The sequence below is a fragment of the Salvelinus sp. IW2-2015 genome, linkage group LG26 (genome assembly GCF_002910315.2).
Source record: "Salvelinus sp. IW2-2015 linkage group LG26, ASM291031v2, whole genome shotgun sequence".
NCBI lineage: Eukaryota > Metazoa > Chordata > Actinopteri > Salmoniformes > Salmonidae > Salvelinus > Salvelinus sp. IW2-2015.
In genome coordinates this window covers 48,434,761-48,444,237 of record NC_036866.1, presented here as the reverse complement: position 1 = coordinate 48,444,237, position 9,477 = coordinate 48,434,761, and the positions used below count along the sequence as shown (strand labels likewise).

General features: G+C 45.9%; 1 long non-coding RNA gene across 1 annotated transcript; it reads right to left on the bottom strand.

Annotated features, from left to right (window-relative positions):
* Positions 1–16: 16 nt before the first annotated feature.
* LOC111952196 (uncharacterized) lies at positions 17–5,775 on the bottom strand. The gene is made up of 3 exons (XR_011474228.1): positions 4,355–5,775; positions 3,939–4,139; positions 17–1,462 (listed from the first exon to the last, which is right to left on the bottom strand). It is a non-coding gene; the product is annotated as an uncharacterized lncRNA (long non-coding RNA).
* Between the last annotated feature and the right edge of the window lie 3,702 nt (positions 5,776–9,477).

The following is a 9,477-nucleotide window of genomic DNA, read 5'->3' as shown; positions in this document are numbered from 1 at the left end:
TTTAAATGTTTCCCCTTAAACCACTTGAGTGTTGCTTTAGCAGTATGCTTAGGGTCATTGTCCTGCTGGAAGGTGAACCTCTGTCCCAGTCTGAAATCTCTGGAAGACAAACAGGTTTCCCTCAAGAATTTCCCTGTATTTAGCGCCATCAATCATTCCTTCTATTCTGACCAGTTTCCCAGTCCCTGCYGATGAAAAACATCCCCACAGCATGCTGCCACCACCATGCTTCACTGTGGGGATGGTGCTCTCGGGGTGATGAGAGGTGTAGGGTTTGCACCAGACAGCATTTTCCTTGATGGCCAAAAGGCTACATTTTAGTCTCATCTGACCAGAGTACCTTCTTCCATATGTTTTGGGAGTCTCCCACTTTTGGCGAACACCAAACATGTTTGCTTATTTTTTTCTTTAAGCAATAGCTTTTTTCTGGCCACTCCTCCGTAAAGCCCAGCTCTGTGCAGTGTACGACTTAAAGTGGTGCTATGGACAGCTACTCCAATCTCCGCTGTGGAGCTTTGCAGATCCTTCAGGGTTATCTTTGGTCTCTTTGTTGCCTCTCTGATTAATGCCCTCCTTGCCTGGCCTGTGAGTTTTGGTGGGCGGCCCTCTCTTGGCAAGTTTGTTGTGGTGCCATATCCTTTCCATTTTTTAATAATGGATTTAATGGTGCTCCGTGGGATGTTCAAAGTTTCTGATATTTTTTTATAGCCCAACCCTGATCTGTACTTCTCCACAACTTTGTCCCTGACCTGTTTGGAGAGCTCCTTGGTCTTCATGGTGCCGCAGACTCTGGGGCTTTTCAGAACAGCTTTATATATACACTGAGATCATGTGACAGATCATGTGACACTTAAATAAAAGTCCACCTGTGTGCAATCTAACAAATGATGCGACTCCTGAAGGTAATTGTTTGCACCAGATCTTATTGAGGGGTCACATAGCAAAAGGGGTGAATAGATACAAACACACCACTTTTCCGTTTAAATTGAAACATGTTATTTTTTTCATTTCACTTCACCAATTTGGACTATTTTGTTTATGTCCATTACATGAAAGCCAAATACAAATCTRTTTAAATTACAGGTTGTAATGCAACAAAATTGGAAAAACACCAAGGGGGATGAATACTTTTGCAAGGCACTGTACATAAAGACAAGACAAATCTAATGTTAACCAGTCATTTCTGTTCAAAAGCTAAGTATGTGCTGAACTTAGCCTTCAACCAAACTGACAGACACACAAAAAACACACGTACTGACACCAAAAGCCCAAACCAAGATACAGACATSGACAAACAGGACCGTGAGAAAAGTAGACACAGGGAGTAACACCCAACTACCAACCAGATCACTACCAGTCGCCTGCGCCAGTGACTGCCCAATGGCTTGGGGAGACTAACCGTGGAGGGCGTGGCCGCAAGGCACTCCAACTCTTCGTGTGTGACCCACACGTTCCCCGTGGACTGATCATGTGACAACCCCAAGAGTCACAAGTGATGCAAGCGTGTGAGAGGAAAGGGAGGAGGGAGAGGAGAGGTAGGAGGAGGAGGATGAAGAGAGGGAGCTGAACACGAGGGAGGAGAGGGAAGGAGAGGGAGAGGGTGGTGAGGATTTGTTTATATTAAGAACAGAGGGAGGGAGGAGAGTGAGAAGAGAGGGAGGAGAAGGGAGAGAGAGGAGAGGAGATGGAGGAGAGAGTGAAGAGAGGAAGGAGGGGGTGTGGGGATTTGTTTTATATTAAGAACAGAGGGAGGAGGAGAGAGAGGGAGGAGGGAGAGGAGAGGGGAGGAGGGAGAGGAGAGGGAGAGGGTGTGAGATTTTGTTTATATTAAGAAACAGAGGGAGGAGGAGAGTGAAGAGAGGGAGGAGAAAAAGGAGAGGGAGGAGAGGAGAAGAAGGAGATGAGAGAAGAGGAAGGGAAAGAGGAGAGTGAAGAGAGGGAGAGGAGAGTGAAAGAGAAGGGTTAGGAGGAGAGAGACCCAGAGAGGGAGGAGAGGAGAGTGAAGAGGGCGAGGAGAAGGGAAGAGGAGAAGGAGAGGAGAGAGGAGAGGAGAGGAGGGAGGAGGTAAGAGGAGAGTAGGAGAGGGAGGGAGGAGAAAGGAAGAGGGAGGAGGAGAGGGAGGAGGAAGAGGGAGGAGAAGGGAGAGGAGAGGGAGGAGGAGAAGAGGGAGAGGAGTAGGAGGAAAGGAGAGGAAGGGAGGAGAGAGCTGAAGAGAGGGAGGAGGGAGAGGAGGAGAGTGGAAGATCGAGAAGGAAGGAAGGAGAGGTGAAAGAGAGGGAGCGATAGGGGAAAGACGGACAGGAGAGGAAGAGAGGGAGAGTGAAGAGGGAGAGAAGGCGAGAGGAGAGGAAAGGGAGGAGGACGCGAGAGTGAAGAGAGGCGATCACGAAGGAGGGAACAGGGGCGAACCCAGAGATGAAGCACGCAGGAGAGAGAGAGTGAAGAGAGGGAGGAGAGTAGCAGAGAGGCACTGACAAGGAATGGAGAGTGAAGAGAGCGGCACGAGAGCGCTGAAGCAGAGGGAGGAAGAGTGACAGAGAGCAGGAACGGAGAGTACAGACAACAACCGAACGAGGGAGGAGAGTGCAGAGGAGCGGAAGGCCGCAGAACAGGGTGTGAGCGCACAATGTTACCTCACCTTTTCAACCAGATAGAGCGGACCCACCACAACGCCAGGCTTAGCCAGGCATCGGGAGTGCATGGTTTCCCACGCTACGTGTAGCGCTCAGAGCCCCAAGCCTGCACGAGTTTCCTAAGCTCCAGCGAGCGATACGAGGATGTAATGAGCACCTCAGCCAACGATTCTCTGCTCAAGGGAGAGGGTAGACAAAATCATTAATGAAGACTCCAAACTAGACTCATCGTGTATACTCTTCCTCCCTCTCCCAATCAAACCGCAAACCCACCCACTATGTCAACATTGAATACTCACAACGGAGCACAGCCCTAGCGCGATGAGCCTCACATGACAATAGGGAATACCCAAGAGCACCAGCATGAAGCCCAACCCTGCAGCCCACCACACCGGAGACGCAAGCGCAGCAAAGCACGCAACCGCATGCAGAGAGAGAAAGAGCAGACCGAGAGGCACCGATCACAGTTAAAGCACGGACCCAGGAATCGAGAGAGAAAGCATAGATGCAAATCCGATGACGCGAGAGACTATAGGCATAGACAGAGGACGAGAGACTCGACAGACGAGCTCACACTACCACGAAAATCGCGCTAACCCTGATAGCGAAGACCGACCGAGAATGACTGAAGAGAGAAGAGCAGACAGAGAGAACCACCTGCGTACGACCTGCAGCGAAGGGATGTACACAAGCGAGAGACAGCCGAGAGTACATCGAGGCACCAAGGTATGAGAGGAGATCAAACTCACCGAGAGAGCAGACACGAATCAGACCCGTCACCCTCGCCACGGAGTAGATCGAGGAGACCTCAGAGAGACAGAGAGACAGAGAGGACAGAGAGACAGACAGAGCGAGAAAGAGAGAGAGAGAGAGAGAGAGAGAGAGAGCGAGGGAGAGAGAGAGAGACGAGAGAGAGAGAGAGAGAGAGAGAGAGAGAGAGAGATCGAAGAGAGAGAGAGGAGAAAGAGAGACAACGAGAGCCACACAGCAGCAGAAAGCAGAGAAAGAGAGCAGGAACCCAATCAGGGCAGTCCTTGTGAGTGAGTGATGCTCCGTGAACTCTGATTGGTGGAAAAGTTACAGTGAGAAACACTATTAGCTGGTTAGAGGAGTGACAGTAGCATGCTCCAATCAGGTGGTGAGGAGAGGAAGAAGAGGGCAGGGTCCTCCAGGGTCCATGGCTGCACTGGACTTCTTTGGACGGTCTTCATTTTGGAGCTACCAGTATTTTTGGTGTGTGTGTACGCGTCACGTGTGTTTGTGTGTGTTGTCGTGTGTGTGTGTGTGTGTGAGTCTCTCTCTTACGGTTCTGGAGGTCGGGGGGGCAGAGGGGGAGGTGAGAGACATGATCTCCTGGATGGCCAGTCTCAGTTTGAGGCGGTGGAGGGGGTTACTGATGCCAATCTCCCTCTGGATCTCTGTGTCCGACAGGGCAGACATGATGGCACCGCTCTTCACATTGGCACGACACGCCGCCACGTACCAGGCTGGCATACCCACCCACAGCTACAGAGGAGGACAGGGAGAGGACAGATGGCAGGGGAGGGGACAGAGGATGGCAGGGGAGGGGACAGAGGATGGCAGGGGAGGGCAGAGAGGGGGCAGGAGAAAGAGGACAGGATTGGGTTATTTTGGTGTTTTGAATGTGTGTGCACATGATCGTTTTTGTTGTGTGTGTGTGTACATATGAGAGTGATGGTGTATGTGTGAGGGTGTCTCACCTCCAGCCAGACCACTACAGTAGGGCCATCCCACTGGGCGAAGGGAAGACTCTGCCTGCGAGCCTCCTCCAGCAACTCATGCCTAAAACAACACACATGGTTAGAGAGAGACAAACACACACACACACACACACACACACACACACACACACACACACAGAGAGAGCCCGTTTCACCATACACACACACACCTCAACCTGCACACCATGAAAACACAGTACCTCACACACACTGTTGTAAACATGCCGAGGTAAAACAGAGAGAAAGCTGAGGATTTTAACCCTGCGGCAGGTCAGACCTAGAGAGAGCGAGGGAGAGAGCGAGGGAGAGAGAGAGAGAGCAACCCCAGATAATTTCCAGAACATTCTGGCCAGGTAAACAGGTCAGAAGTTTAAAGGCTGGTGACCACTTCAAAGCTTGGCAGGAGTCCCATTTAAATGAAGACATTTGGTGGAAGACTCCTGTTCCTTGAGTCAAGAAGGAGACCACCTTTATGCCAAGCCACTGTTACATAACCAGTATCTTTGTGGCCAACAGACTAAGGGCATCATGGGAAATGGAGTTCTCACAACRGTTCAATACTAGGGGAAAACTTGTGTTAGTTAGAAAGCATCCATAAGACAACAGTCAGTAGAGGACAGAATACATGCAACAAAATACATGGAAAAAACCTTCAGATAGTATATTTTTTGGTGTAATATTTTGTTCCACAAGATGGCACCATCCACTACTTCATTCTAATAGCAGCATTGCAATAACCTGTTAGCAGTGGAAAGATCCCACTAGTATCTGACCAGAAACCTGGCAAGACTGACTCAGTGTCTTAGTGGTAACTTCCAGGGTTGTTAGTCTACACCTGTTAGTCTCATGTTTACGAAACGCGTGACAAAATAAAATTTGAATTCAGGAAGTACACTGAAATTCCAATTCTCTACCATGCTTTCAAATTAGGACATTTTGGAATTGAGTTTACTTTCTGAATTGACTGGAATTGACACCAACCCTGATAAGTTCAGGGTTACTTTAGTTAACACCGGAAGAGGCTCAGAGAAAGCTTTGTAAAAACGGCAGGTAGACACATTCCTGTTAGTTGAGATGGTACTGTAGGTATAGCAGTGAGGAAAACACATCAGATCTGAGGAGAGCTGGGGAGGGCAGCATGAAGACAACTGTTTGGAGGAAAAGAGGGCAAAGCAACAAGCAACATGGAGGAGATGACTCACCCTGTCTTTGGACTACAGATGGAATGAGAGAGGGATGAAAGAGTCAGAATCAACTAAATAAAAAGAACTGAAGCCAATTAAAAATAACAAAGTAGGCATAGGAGAGCTCCTGGTGGCGATGGCCAATGAGAACCAAGCTTGGACTCCTGGTGGCGATGGCCAATGAGAACCAAGCTTGGACTCCTGGTGGCGATGGCCAATCAGTAGTAGACATGGTTTTCCTCTGTTACATGAGAATTAGACTACGGTTACGTCCTACGTTGATAGTTAAGGTGTAGACTGTTCTCCGTCTATGAGTATTATACATTAGTACGAATCAAGGATCTGGTCTACCGTCTACGTCTAGTCAGTTAGCTAGCACTGGTTCCGTCTATTACAGTGAAGATTGATGGTCCTTGATCTAGTTAAAGTAGAGTTAGACGGTTCCGTCTAGTTAAACAGTAGAATCAGATGGTTCCGCTTACGTTAACAGTAGCATAGACTGCTTCGTCTAGTTAACAGTGATGGACTGGCTTCCATGCTTAGTTAACAATAGATAGACTGTATCGCGCTCTAGTTAACATAGTAGCATAGTAGCTAGCTGCAGCCTAGACTGGTTCCGTTCTAGTTAACAGACGAATAGACTGGGTTGTCCGTCTAGCTCTCAACATAGATAGACTGGTATACCGTCTACTCAGTCCTAACAGTAGATAAAGACTGGTTCCGTCTAGAATTCTAAGACAGTAATAAGACTGGTTCCGTTCTAGTCTAACAGTAGAATAGACTGGTTCCGTCTAGTCTAACAGTAGATAGACTGGTTCCGTCTAGTCTAACAGTAGATAGACTGGTTCCGTCTAGTCTTAACAGTAGATAGACTGGTTCCGTCTAGTCTAACAGTAGATAGACTGGTTCCGTCTAGTCTAACAGTAGATAGGACTTCTGGTCCGTCCTCGTTACAGTAGATAGACTAGGTTCCGTCTAGTTAACAGTAGATAGACTGGTTCCGTCTAGTTAACAGTAGATAGTACTAGTGGGTAGCTAGACTGGTTCCGTCTAGTCCTAACAGTAGCATAGACTGGTTCCATCTAGTTAACAGTAGATAGACTAGACGTGACAGTCTAACAGTAGATAGACTGGTTCCGTCTAGTTTAACAGTAGATAGACTGGTTCCGTCTAGTTAACAGTAGATAGACTGGTTCCGTCTAGTTAACAGTAGCTAGACTGGGTTCCGTCTAGCTTAATTCCAGTAGCTAGGATACTGGTTTCCGTCTAGTTTAATCTCTTAGTACTAGAACTGGTTCCGTCTAGTTAACAGTAAGCTAGACTGGTTCCGTCTAGTTAACAGATACTAGACTGGTTCCGTCTAGTTAACAGTAAGCTAGACTGGTTCCGTCTAGTTAACAGTAGATATTACTAGTGGTAGCTAGACTGGTTCCGTCTAGTCTAACAGTAGATAGACTGGCTTCCGTCTAGTTAACAGTAGATAGACTGGTTCCGTCTAGTAACAGTAGATAGACTGGTTCCGTCTAGTTAACAGTAGATAGTACTAGTTGTAGCTGACTGGTTCCATCTATTAACAGTAGATAGCTGGTTCCGTCTAGTTTAACAGTAGATAGACTGGTTCCATCTAGTTACAGTAGATAGTATAGTTGAGCTAGACTGGTTCCATCTAGTTAACAGTATAGATAGTTTTACTTAGTGTAGATAGACTGGTTCCGTCTAGTTAACAGTAGATATAGATCTGGTTCCGTCTAGTAACAGTAGATAGACTGGTTCCTGTCTTAGTTTATAGTTTCAGTTAGCATAGACTGGTTCCATCTAGTTAATCAGTAGGAGTTAGTACTAGTTTGTAGCTAGAGCTGGTTCGATCTAGTTAACAGTAGATAGTACTAGTGGTTGATGACTGGTTCCATCTCGTTAACAGTAAGAAGTACTAGTTGTAGCCTAGACTGGTTCCATCTAGTTAACAGTAGATAGTACTAGTTAGCTTTTTTTTGCTAGACTGGTTCCATCTGTTAACTTCTCTAGGTACATGAGACGGTTAAGCGTCCACCTTCTTCAATCGCAGTGAAACTGCAAGGGCGCCAAATTCAATAAAGTAATACTCATTATAACAATTCAGAAAACAAAACATATTTTATATAGGGTTTTTTTTTTATTTTGTATTTTTAGATTTTATACGTTTTCGTTTTGTATATTTATTTCCTTAGATTCTATGTTTTTGGTGTTCGTAGATTTTATAAATTGCTTTAACAGTGCAATGCTTTGTTACTCGTTACATTTTGGGTAATAAAAGTTATCTTCACCAGCAGTAACTGCGGGTTGGTTGTGGGCTGCCTTAGATTATTTAGACAAGCACTCATAGATCAACTTCTATTACAGGTTGGGTGATACACAGTACAACCAGGTATTCCAACGCTAGAAGAGTTACACAAGTCAGAAATAGAGAATAAAATTTAATCCCTTACCTTTGATGAATTTCATATGTTGCTTGCACTCAGGCAGCAGACATTCATTTACTCAATAAATGTTAACCTTTTGTTCGACTATAAAGCTCTTTTTATCCAAAACCTCAGTTTTGTTCGCGCGTTTTCTTCAGTAATCCACAGGCTCAAATGCAGTCAAAACAGGCAGGTAAAAATCCTAAAATTGTATCCATAAAAGTTCATAGAAAACATGTCAAACGATGTTTTATATTTCAATCCTCAGGTTGTTTTTAGCCTAAAATAATCCGATAATATTTCAACCGGACAATAACGTCGACAATATAAAGGTAAACAAGAAAGGCACTCTCTGTCGTGCGCATGAAAAAGCTCGGTGACACTCATTCCGACTGCTCTTACTTCCTCATTTTTTCAGAATACAAGCCTTAAACAATTTCTAGAACAATTTCTAGAGATCTAGTGGAGCATATGAAACTGCAAATTTGAGTCCTAAGTCAATGGATACTGTAATGGGCATTGAATAGAAAACTACAAAACCAGACAAAAATAAACTACTTCCTGAATGGATTTTTCTCAGGTCTTCGCCTGCCAAATCAGTTCGTTATACTCACAGACACTATTTTAACAGTTTTGGAAACTTTAGAGTGTTTTCTATATCCAAATCTACCAGTTTATATGCATATCATATCTTCTGGGCCCGATTGCAGGCAGTTTTAATTTGGGCATGGCTTTATTCCAAAATTCCGAATGCTGCCCCTACCCTAGAGAAGTTAACAGTAGATAGTACTAGTGGTAGCTAGACTTGTTCCGTCTAGTTAACAGTAGATAGACTGGTTCCGTCTAGTCCCCGCCCCGCCCGTCCCGTCCACACAAACTCCGATCTCCCATCATACAATTCACTGCAACTCCTCAGCCACACCTGCCAGGATGTGATTTTCCAAGGGACAGTTTCCCGGACTCCTATTAATGAATGCTTGTTAGTCCAGGGTAGACTCTATCTGTGTCCGGGAAACCAGCCCTATGCGTTTGTACAGCTTCATGCTTCTAGTTCAGGTTGATATGATGCAGTTGTGTCAGCCAGGCTTCCATTTCACATTCATTCATTTTCTGAACTAATGTCCCCTTTTTTCTTTAAGTAATCAAGGGGTGACTTGATCATAGCTGTATAACTTTCAAATATGCATAAAGGCGGTTGAATTAGTTTTGTGTTTTAAGCGATCATTTAATCACACTTTGATCGATCTACGTTATTTTTGATTCAGTCAAAGCTTGGTTCTCATTGGCCAACGGCCCACCAAGGAGTCCAAGCTTGGTTCTCATTGGGCCATCCGCCACCAGGAGTCCAAGCTTGGTTCTCATTGGCCATCGCCACCAGGAGTCCAAGCTTGGTTCTCATTGGCCATCGCCACCAGGAGTCCAAGCTTGGTTTCTCATTGGCCATCGCCACCAGGAGTCCAACTTGGTTCTCATTGGGCCA